The sequence below is a fragment of the Podarcis pityusensis genome (assembly GCF_964106645.2).
Source record: "Podarcis pityusensis genome assembly, chromosome: 12".
NCBI lineage: Eukaryota > Metazoa > Chordata > Lepidosauria > Squamata > Lacertidae > Podarcis > Podarcis pityusensis.
This window is the reverse complement of record NC_138037.1, coordinates 19451386-19463553: the sequence shown is the minus strand read 5'-3', so window position 1 is coordinate 19463553 and position 12168 is coordinate 19451386. Positions and strand designations below refer to the sequence as shown.

The 12168-nt window shown below is 45.0% G+C and overlaps 1 long non-coding RNA gene across 1 annotated transcript; it reads right to left on the bottom strand.

The window, feature by feature from the left end:
- Positions 1 to 996: 996 nt before the first annotated feature.
- On the bottom strand, positions 997 to 12125 carry LOC308459709. The gene is made up of 3 exons (XR_013978281.1): positions 10478 to 12125; positions 6384 to 6596; positions 997 to 4076 (listed from the first exon to the last, which is right to left on the bottom strand). It is a non-coding gene; the product is annotated as an uncharacterized lncRNA (long non-coding RNA).
- Between the last annotated feature and the right edge of the window lie 43 nt (positions 12126 to 12168).

The window sequence follows — 12168 nt, the reverse complement described above, 5'->3', positions numbered from 1 at the left end:
GCATCGGGCCCCAAGTGGCCAGCCTCCCATGAGAACTGACGGACTGCCTTGGAAGATGCTCCCAAATCATCTTCAAAATGCAGGGATCCATTAGCAGACAAGTCAGTACGGAAAGGATTCCTTGAAGGAAGAAAGTTTCCCTACTCGCTGCCTTAGGCAATATGTGGGCATGTGCTCACTTTGACTGAAACAGGAGCTAGGAATGGGTGAATCTGGCCATTTCAGTTCCTCATCTTTCCAACCCTCAGTTCTCCACATTTCCATATCAGTTTGGGGGTGGGGTGAGGTGTTTTGCTGTAGAACAGAGCATGAGAACAGGGGGCGCCAAATTTTAGTGTCACACAGGGCGCCACTGGAATTAGAAAGTGCTAAATCCACCGCTGTCAACACAGAAACACTGGGGGAAATGACTAGCTATATGTGGGTTATTTCTGAATTTATTCTCAGGGCATGAAAGGGAAGCCCCTCTATCTGTTCAGATTCTAAATGAACCCATGGCTTGTTGAGATCTTCCGTAATAACTGGAATAGCTAAGCTGATTTGCCAGGTAGCACAATACTAAATTTGGGATTCCCCTGCTGCACTGTTTATTTAACATATTTATTCCCTGTTTCCCCATCCACCTTGTATTTACCATTGTTAAAATAATAAACAAAAACTAGCAGAAGCCTATAAAACAATTTGTGATGAAAGAATAAGATTATTTTATAAAGGCAACAGGCCTGGCTCCTACAGGTACCAGCTTATTATTAGGGTTTGTTCCCCCTGCAGCTTTGGCCACAGGCTGACAAGACAAAATGAAGGCAGTCAAACTTCCCCAGGCACCTGTTTCTCCGTGCTAGGAACATTCCGCAGGAGGACCTGCTGCAGAGCACCTGGGGGCCTTGGGCATATCAGCCTCCCAGACATCTTCCCTCTTGGTGTTTCGTCCCCGTTTACTCCCTTTCCAATGCAACGACCCGCCAAGTATTTTGTAATGGATAAGTCTGTGGCAGAACTACTCTGTGAATTAAAAGCCTGTAAATAATAGAGACCAGGTGCAGAATGAAGGCTCTCAAATTTATGTAGTAATCTGTTGAAATATGCTGACGGAGCTGACCAGTAAGATAAACCATCTCTTACAGGTCAGGCTACTGCCAGGTAAACAGTTAAGGCTGCCTCTGAAGACGGTTCGGAAACTTCAGCTAGTGCCAGGTTGCTCACTGGAAGACGGGTTGAGCATATTACACCAATCCTGGTCTGACTGCACTGACTACCAATTCGTTTCTGGGCCTAATTCAAAGTGCTGGTTTTGACCTATAAAGCCTTAAATGGCTCAGGGCCACCATACCTCAAGGACCGCCTCTTTCCATATGAACCTACCTGTACCCATCATTTTCTGAGGCCTTTCTTTGTGTGCCTCCTCCTCAAGAGGCCTGGAGGGTGGCGACATGAGAACGGGCCTTCTCTGCAGTAGCTCTCCATCTGTGGAATGCTCTCCCTAGGGAAGTTCTCCTGGTGCTTCCATTATACACCTTTAGGCACCAGGCGAACTTCCTTTGTGGAGACCTATCTTCTCCCATCAGACTAATTGAAGGACCACTTCTCCCCAAAGAACCTGTCCCATATTCTGCAGTCATAACTGGGGGCCCTGCTCCATGTCCCCTCCCCACCACCTTCAGAAGAAAAGTGTGTGGAGACCAGAGATAGGACTTGGTCAGTTGTGACACCCAGGCTCTGGCCTGGACTTCCATTCCCTTCCATCTCTTTCCAGAACCAAAACTTGATTGGGTTGAATTTGGGGTTGAGGATGGCCACTTAGGTTTTTCATATTTGTTTAATTGGGTATTTATTTGTTGACTTCAGAGGCATTTTAATGTGTTTTATTCCTCCCCTGTCTTTAAAAAAAACAACCACCTCCATGCTACCTTTGCTCCTGAAGAAGAGACAGTGGTTTGGGAAGGAGCTACAGTGCGGTTCCTCCAATGTTACTTTGAGCTCACGATGTAACTATAATTTTTCTGAGCAGGGCAGCAAAGCGTTGCCTTGCAATGGCTCCTGGGATGCTAGAAGTGCCCTGTGCTTCATCAGCACAGATAGCATCAACTCTTTTGATCTCCTTTGTGGTTGTTTGCAGAATGTCTCAAGTACACCAGGCCATAGCCAATAATAAAGAGAATGGAGGGCAGGTGTGAAATTGAACTACTTGTCTGTGCAAATGTTACCTGCAGTGACACTGGAAGTGCTAACAGTCCCTCCATCAGTAACAAAAGTAGAGGCCCATTAACGTTTTTGGTGGCCTTGCGGGATGGCTCCAGAGACCCCTTGGGAGGACAGCATTTTGGAGCTATCTCCTCCCCACAAAAAATCTCCCCTGGCAGCTCCTTGAGTTGATTGCACTCGCTTCCTTTCAGATAATATAATTAACCCCCAACACCTATGCAGCGAAGACTACTTCTAGGAAACTGGAAGGGGGATGTTTAACACCTCCTCTTCCACAGTGACACAGTTCTGCTCTGTGGGTGCATTTAGCCACTTTAAAACATTCAGGAAAGCTGACTGCACTTCTCCTGCTATCTTGTCTAATTGTGTCCCAAGGAAGCCACCTATGATGGGAGGTTCCTGTTTCACATCTTACCTCTGCCGAAAACTTCCTGTTGCCTTAGATGAGTCACCATTCCTTGGTGCCGCCTGCAACATGAGGGTGAAAATTCTGGTACATTCATTAGTGCTTTGAACACTTAAAATAAGGGGGGGGGGAGGCTATCAGTTGTGACCACAGATGGTTGTACGCTCCTGTTTTTGAGATCCGACTGTCTCAAGAGACAATGGAGAAGCGGGCAACTTACCACCATCAGGAGCAATGCCTGAATGCCTTCCACATTCCCAGCTTGTTCATACTCCTGTCTCAGCGATGTCTACACTGCTTTTGCACTAGGGTTTTACATTTCTGCTTGTGCAAGGTGCATATCTGATTTCTGGCAAGGCATCCTACCCACTGCAGCCTCTCATGCCCCTAACAAGAGCTGTTCTTGTGGCTTGGGGGATTCTTTGTAGGGCATATAGCAAAGAGGCTGCAGCGCAAAGGGGACATTGGTGAAAATTGGATACTTAGCCTTGTGCTAATAGTACAAGCTTATATTAATAAGGGCTACTACAGAAGGGCTCAGAGAATTTCCTAACCTCAAATTTACTCCAAGTTAGTTTCTAAAAGGTGTTCTTTCTCCCCCCCCCTTAAAAAATACAGCTTGTCTCATAGAAACTGCAGCCCTTTCACGCGCCAAAGCTGTAGACATTCTCAACCGTCTCTTCCTTTGGGAGTGGGTGGAGCAGAAGACAGGAGTGTGGTCATATTTTATCCAGGCAGGATGATGGAAGAGAAAGCAATTGCTGAGCCTGTGTGGAGCTTTTCGCCACCTCCGCTCCTGCGTTCCTGAAACTTGACACCTCCACTAAATTTGTTTTGTTTTGCTTTGTTCCAAAGCGCTCAGACTTCAGATGAAGGTGTCTTGACATTCACATTCATTATGTGAATGAACTGTGAAAAGAAAAGAAAAAAAGCCCGGCTAAACTCTTCTTTGTGATATTAATCCACAGCTGCGTTTTGGAATAAAACTGCTGCCATTCTTTCCCTCTGATCAGAAGCCCACAGATCATCCCACACAGCCTCCGGGGCTAACTTCAGAGGGGTGGGTGGGAAGTAGCCACTTCGCGTTGAAAAATGGGATTCCAAGTCAGTCCTTCTCAACTTGCAATTCTCCAATAGGCCACGGAGTCCTCTATGGGGAGAAAGGCACAGTAGTTTTCCCATCGTTTAACACAGTAGAATCATATCCTGGGAACCAGATTGGCTTCATTTAACACCGGCTGGAGGACGTCTGTAAATAAAAGCTTCAGTTTCCTTCATGTGGCAAAGAAACATTCGCTTTGGGGCAGATGTGGTTGGGAACTTATTTTACCCTGTTATATTCTTGGCTTTCTGTGCCAGCAATTTAAATGCGAGCACCGAAGGTTGTTTGAGACAGCGCAAACTGTGGTAATTATTCCGTTTCTCAGTTTATCGCTCCTCATAGCAGATGTCTCTTGGGATGGAGTTGCTGCAGAGGAAATAAAGAGACGGAAGATGGAAAAATAGTTGGGAAAGCTGATGGAAGCAGGTAACTTTATCTCAGTGGAGCAGGGCATCCTGAGATTATCTGAATTGGAAGAGACCTGTGCGAATCAGGCATACTAATTCACACCTGTAGAGGTCCAGGCAGAAACCTGCATACTGGCTCCCAAGAAACCTCTGCTGAAACTGAAGCGTGTGAAATATTTTGACAGCCCCAATCCTACATGCCTTAGGCCCCACTACAGTTTAATCCACATGAACCTGACCCCTTTGTGCAGGAGAAACTAAGAGGCATTGTGCTATGGCGTTGGCCCCTCCAGGTGACCTGAGCAGGTGAGCCTAACCACACACACTACTGCAGCAGGCTCCATTCGAGGCCTAGTCATAGTTTATCACATCACATTCCCAGTAAACCGTGGCTGTTGTTGTTTAGTCATTTAGTCGTGTCCGACTCTTCGTGACCCCATGGACCAGAGCACGCCAGGCACTCCTGTCTTCCACTGCCTCCCGCAGTTTGGTCAGACTCATGTTTGTAGCTTTGAGAACACTGTCCAACCATCTCATCCTCTGTCGCCCCCTTCTCCTTGTGCCCTCCATCTTTCCCAACATCAGGGTCTTTTCCAGGGAGTCTTCTCTTCTCATGAGGTGGCCAAAGTATTGGAACCTCAGCTTCACGATCTATCCTTCCAGTGAGCACTCAGGGCTAATTTCCTTAAGAATGGATGCGTTTGATCTTCTTGCAGTCCATGGGACTATCAAGAGTCTCCTCCAGCACCATAATTCAAAAGCATCAATTCTTCGGCGATCAGCTTTCTTTATGGTCCAGCTCTCACTTCCATACATCACTACCGGGAAAACCATGGCTTTAACTATACGGACCTTTGTTGGCAAGGTGATGTCTCTGCTTTTTTTGGTACTGCTGACCTATGGGAAGCTGATTTATAATATAAATGGATATACTGCTTTTCTACTATTGTAGCCTGGGCAGCTTATAAAAAAAAAGGTAAGGGTAAAGGACCCCTGACCGTTAAGTCCAGTTGCAGACAACTCTGGGGTTGCGGTGCTCATCTCGCTTTACAGGCTGACGGAGCTGGCGTTTGCCCACAGACAGTTTTTCCGGGTCATGTGGCCAGCATGACTAAGCCGCTTCTGGAGCAATGGAACACCGAAACCAGAGCAACGCACAGAAACGCCATTTATCTTCCCGCCAGAACGGTACCTATTTATCTACTTGCACTTTTTGACGTGCTTTCGAACTGCTAGGTTGGCAGGAGCTGGGACCGAGCAACGGGAGCTCACCCCATTGCGGGGATTCGAACCGCCAACCTTCTGATCAGCAAGCCCAAGACGCTTGGTGGTTTAAGCACTGTGGTTTAGACCACAGTGCCACCTGCATCCCGGGCAGCTTATAGCAAAAGGATAAAACACTATGATGTTGCCATATACAAATGTCACATATTGTTATACTGTAATCAGCACCATGGAAGCCAGTGGTGGTGAAGTTAAAAGATGTTACACATTAAAATCTAGCAGTTGTCAAGCTAAAATATGTTATACATTAAAAGCCCTTTGGGGTGAATGTATATCCCATTTCTGATAGAAAAGGCACAGGTAATGCTATCCAGGTACTTTAAAAAGTTCTGTCCATGGAGGGAGGGTGCAGGTCACATGTGACAGTCTCCTCCAACCACAGTCTTTCCACATTAGGAGGGAAGGTCTGAAAGGGCCGAACTCAGTCTCCCCTGCAAAGAGCAAGTAATGCTGTAGTGACCAGAGTGTCAGGCTAGGATCTGGGAAACCAGGGTTTAAATCCTCACACTGCCATGAAGCTCACTGTGTGACCTTGAGCCAGTCACAATTTCGCAGCCTAACAACAACAACAACAATAATAATTTATTTGTGCCCCACTCATCTGACTGGGTTACCTCAGCCACTCTGGGCAGCTTCCAACATTTATAAAAAGCATAATAAAAACATTAAACATTAAAAAACCAACCTCACAGGGTTGTTGTGAGGATAAAATTGAGTGGAGGTTGGGGGTGGATTATGTGCGTCACTTTGAGCTCCTCAGAGAAGCTGGACAAAATTGTAATGATAAGTAAATAATAAATAAATTGGGAACCCTGTGTGTTTAGGGTTCCCAGTCACAGAACATTTTCAGAACACTGAATCAAAACTTTATAAGCCGCATTCAATTTCATCCCTAAAAATGAGTGCAAGCACCATAACAGCATGTAAAGCCCAGAAATCGGTTACAATGGCAATTTTTTTTTTTTTAAAAAAAGGACTTCACCTGGTTTCAAAAGGCTCTTTAGTTTGGCACCAGGTGAGCCTTTGCGGGAAGGGAATCCCATAATCAGAGCAGCAGCACCAGAGAGGCCCTCTTCTTCATCGCTGAAAGCTTACACTTCTGAGAAGCCAGCCGTACGAGAAGTGCAGCAGGACTGACAGGCTTCATCTTTATTGCACTTTACTGCATCTCTTTCATTGTTGCGCTGCCTGGATGCTGTTCAAAGTGGAAACTAGTTTAAGATGCTGAAAAACCAAAACAAAAAAGCAGAACCCCAAAGACACACCACCTGCCTTAGATGTACAAAACAGCCAAATGCACAATTGTTTCTTGACTTTGGACACACTTCTCCCACCCACCTGCTCACTTATATCAGAAGAGATGGAAAGGGAAGTATATCAGTTTTGGGGAGGGAAGATGTGCGAGGACAAAGGTGGGCGTAAGTTGAAAGCTGTGGAAACAAGCCGGGGGGGGAGGGGGGAGAATAGCAGAGAGAAAGTGCAGCAGCAGCAGCAGAGAAAGAGAGTGAGAGAGCCGGAAAGCAAGCCAAGAACGAGGAGCCCCTGGGCTCTGAAGAGCATATGATGTATGTTTATTCTTACCACAAACCAGAAGTATGTTCCCGTTTGAAATGGTTGAATCCACAGCTGTTTTAAAATCCCTCGGTACTTCTGAGACAAATGATCCAAGTCAGACTGTGCTAACAGGGTCAGCTTTAGAGCCAAGAGAGAACTGTGACTGATGCCGAATCATGGCAATTCCATCCCTTTTCGCATCAATCACTGCTCAGTGGAAATCCTGGGGGACTGTCAGGCTCTCATACAATGCTGTTTACATTAGAAGATGATGTAAAGCTCCACCTGAGATCCTCCACGGCTGCTGCCGGATTATAATCCAGGCTAGCCGGACAGGCATAGGCTGTTATTGTTCCAGCTGTGGGAGAGTGCTGGAAGGCACTGGGGAGCAGCTTCCTCAACCCACAGTTGCAAAGGGACAAGTGGCGATGCCCTGTAAAAGTGACTCACTGTGTCATGTCTGCGGGGCAAATATTATCTCTCCATTCCAGTTACTATGAATGAAGAACCTTGGGGAAGGGGAAACTGTGTGCCCCAAACGGTCCCTGCAGTGGCTGCTCCTGATGTTGCTGTAATTGCTAAAAGAACTTGAATGCATTTCTTCACAGCAGCCATCTTAATTCGCTTCCAAAGAGATTTACCGCCAGTAAAATATTATTTTTACTCTTTGATTCATGCCCTAAGGTGATAAACTTGCCCTAAACGCCAAAGTTAATCTATCACGGGTGTTTTATTTTTCTTTACCCTTTTTCTCTCTCCCTCGCTCTCGTCTGCTTTGATGACAGTCTCCCCTAGGAAAGCAATTAAGGATCTCCAAACACTGTGCAATTGAGAGATCAAATTGGAGTGTAAAACAAGAACAAACAAAAAAAGCAATTCTACTGTATTGTGGATATCTTAGATCATGGGTAGGCAAACTAAGGCCCGGGGGCCAAATCAGGTCCAATCCCCTTCTAAATCCAGCCTGCGGACAGGCCGGGAATCAGCAGTTTTTACATGAGTAGAACGTTTACTTTTATTTAAAACACATCTTTGGGTTATTTGTGAGGCATAGGAATTCGTTCATATTTTTTTTCAAAATATAGTCCGCCCCCGCCCCCAAGGTCTGAGGGACAGTGGACCAGCCCCCGCTGAAAAAGTTTGCTGACCCCTGTCTTAGTTATTAAAGGAGAGCCAGCCACATCTTGATCGACAGACTTCAAAGATCGCATCATCTAAGATAGTCCTAAATACCTGAATAGCAGAGCTGCCCTTTACTTTCCACAGTAATTTTAATTCACTTGACCAAGTTTGGCATGTGGCCCTCAGAAGATTGCCAGGAAAGGAATGTGGCCTGTGGGCTGAAAAAGTTTTCCTAACCCTGAGCTATGTGGTCAAAAAGTCTGGCCTAGTATATTTCCTATGTTTCTCAGATTACTATTTCATCATGCAAAAGGACTGTGGGGAATGGCCTTGCCTAGCCATTTTCAAAATCACAGGATTAATTAATGTCTGCAGCTTCCCAAGACCATTTTACTGCACAGTTTTCAGGTGCAGAAGCACCACAATAGCAATCAAAGCACACCCAGACTTTGCAAGTATTTTCTTTCTTTTTCCCTTGTAAACATCCAGGAAAAACACACTGAGATGCTCAATTGCCTTAATTGCCCAGCAGTGGCAGAAGGTGAGTTGGCAGTGTTATCTTCAACCCACACAGACTGATTCTTCACTTCGCCATATGTCTGCTCAGACATTTGCTTGTCACCTGAACAAACTGCAGAGCAGCTTGGAAACTTCATGAAAGCAGCGCTCCGTTTGCTAGAGATGTAATTAAAATGCCTCCCCACCCCCCACCCCGCCAGCCAGCTCCTGCTGAAGAATCCAAGAATATGGTTTTGTTGTTTCTGCTGCAACCCTTGCTTTCCCCTCCTGACTTTTTATCTGTTAGGATCTTTAATCTATTAAACAGATACTAAACAATATCCACTGTGATTCTTCAAGAAGTATTGTAGGAAACTGATGGGCATGTCTGCATTCTTGTGGGAAAAACCCTGCTAAATCAAATCAGGAGTGAGCAACCTCAGCTTAATTTCATGCAGCCCATGGCCTACTTTCATGTAGGCAAAAATGTGGGGAAAGGGGTTGTACCATCTATTTTTGGCACTGGCTCTATCCACTTTTGCCTCTGGAGTAAAGATCCTTTAAGCATTTGAAAAATCTGTTAGGAGAATTCATGTAACTTTTCATTAGCTGTCTCTAGGTCCTTAGGCAAGTCCATTACAATGTCCCACAGCCAGAGGATGTAACTGCTTGCAATATTATTGGGTTTTTCCCATCACTCTGTTTTCGGTAACAATCAGAATGGATCAGTCATTTCTCAGTATTATCCAGTGACTACACTGCATCTAACAACAAATGTTGCCTACTTTAGAAATTGGCATTATAATATCCATATTACTGTACACTGTTCTGTGTTATGTATCTCTTCTTGAACCAGTTAGTTCCAGAAACAAGGAGAACAGCTAACCCTTTTCAGTTTTTGGGTAAACTCAATGAACAAGGATACATTAAAAAATTGCACAAAAAATTGCAGGTGTTATATGATTGCCAGCTGTGTGCTGTGTAAATCTGTTCAGATGAAATTGAATGGCACTGACTATAATAGACGGTCGGATTTGGGATTAGGCCAATGGAAAAGAGGAAGTTGTTCTTTACTAGCTGATACACATTTTAATTTATAGTGTAATGGATGATTCCAATTACCCCTGTTTAGAGTGGCCAAATAAGGCTTAAGTACGAATACAGTCACTCAGTCTGGAATTACATACAATATTCAACAACATATATTGCTTGTTCCATCTGTGTATAGTGGGTGCCAGCCATTTCTCAACTTGCATTCTGTTTCACAGAACAGGGCTGGTCATGCTCTGAGTTACTGTGGTGCAGGAATTTAATATTTTGGGGACTCGAAAGACAAACTCTTCTGCTTGAAGGAGAAACAGAAAGCAAGGAGGCAAATAAAAAGAAAACATTGTGGGTGATGATGGGTGGGTAGCACAAGGAAAGAAACCTGTTTTCTGCTATTCAGACTGCATAGAATTCTAAGAAATTCCATCAGATATTTTGAATTCCCCCCCCCTTCCTCTTTCCCTGTGTCCTGTTCATTCATGAGCTGTGAGATATAGGAGCTCTTTCACTCCTTAATCCACATCAGGAGACCTGGTGGCGTTCCACTTTCGCAGTATGATCCGTTTGCCTATGAAGGTGACCCTGCAGCGCCAGGCTCTATGTTCTTCAGACATGCCTGCATTTTGATGCCATGATGATGCACAACAGCCTGGAGAAACTGAACAGAATTTGTTTAGGATCGTATTGATTCTTATAATTTTCAGAAAATCTGCCACTAAAATACAAGAAGCAGAGAGACAAGAGTCCAACTCTAGGTTTTAAAACATTAAAATATAGTCTATATTTTTTTGAAAGCCTTTTTTTTTACAGTAGATACATGTGGCATGTTAAATAATGCTCTCAGTTGAACTATACCCCTGTGTAGAAATTATCTGAACTGATACACTTTTGTTTCCCATAGCTGTGCAAAACTTCCTGATCCTTGCCCTTTTACCAAAAGAAAAAAGGGGAGGGGAGAATTTCAGGTGTTACTGTCTTGTAGGAGGAGAATCAATTTAAGTCAGCCTAATATTTGATCATACATAAACACTGCGAGGTCTGTGCTGAAGTTTAGGGTTTCTGTTTTGTTTTGCTTTTTAAAAAATAAATAAAATAAAATAAACTTTTTCTCCTTGAATGTGAGCACATCTCATTCTGGTCAATGCAGAGGCCTGTGAGGGCGTTCAAGTGTTTAACTGGGCCCACCCTAAATTAGAACATCAAGACAAAAGCAGACATCTGAATATGAACAGGCTCTTTTCAGCACCTCCTCTCAGCAAACTGAATAGTAGATAAAAGGGGCCTGAGGGGAGTTTGGAGTCCATTATTTATCTATCCCCAGGGTTCCCTTCCCCCATTCGGTGGTTCTATACACTGGGCCAGATTGGGCTTTTAAATCTCAGACTGCGGGAGGGCAGAGCCGCACTACGGCAAGAGGAGAGCCAGGAGCAGTTCTGCTTCCAAAAGCGTTTTATAGGCCGAAGCCGCTGGCGTGGCCTTTTCTACGACCCATTGTGAATGGGGCCCAGGCCATAAGGCTTCGGCACTGCTGCTCGGCTATCCCCATCGCCTTGGCAACAGGCCTTTGGAGTAAACCTTTTGTAGACTGTCCGTCCTACTTTACATAGGACTGTCCTCTATCTGAAGGCCTTGTCCTTTGGAAAGGCTGCTCAGTCCAAGCCTGGTTCCAAGACAGACAACCCTAAGAAGGGAGAGCAGGAGAGGCCCATAAATGTGTGAATCTGGACAGCAGACTGAGCAGGCACACGAGTCACCCGGCCACAGGCTTCTCCACTGTGATGGGATGCACTCAGTTTCTTTTTAAATGTCTACATTTGCACCTATGTTTCTGAACTAGCAGGTGCAGATTTTATTTAAACGCATTGCCTCCTTGTAATGTAGAATTGTCTATTAAGGATATAACACTTGGGCGGGGAATGTGTTTAGAGGCCACAGTGGTTATGGTGGTCAGGCTTCATTGCAGGGCCAATCCTGTACAAGTTGCCACTCACTGATCCAAACACATTCGGATGAGCATCGTGGCCAGCCAGGTGCTTCACTCACTCAAATGCACACCTGCGCTCACACCGTTTTTGCAGCAACAATGGGAAGTTTAAAAGGAAAGGAATAATACACGGTGCTTTTTTATTCTCAGGAGACTTATGTCCAGCCTTCTGTTGGTTTTATACGAGCTTACAGGCATGGCTTTCCCCAAAGAATCCTAGGAAATGTCGTTTAGTGGGAATGCTGAGATTCCTAGTCCCCCTGAATTCATCTTAAAAACTACATTTCCCAGAGTTCCCTGAGAAGAGGAAATTGTTTGTAAACCACTTTTTGTATAGAGATGCTCTAGGGTGTTATTGGTTGTTCTTCTCTACACCTGAGGGCCTCCAGATGTTTTGGGCTACAACTCTCATCAGACCCAGCTAGGCTGCTGTAGTGCAATAGCCACACACTCTACGAAGGACAGCAGCATGCAGAGAAAATGAAATGCAGTCTCTAACCCTGCAGTGTTCTTGCAAACAAGTACAGTGGTACCTCAGGTTACATACGCTTCAAGTTACAGA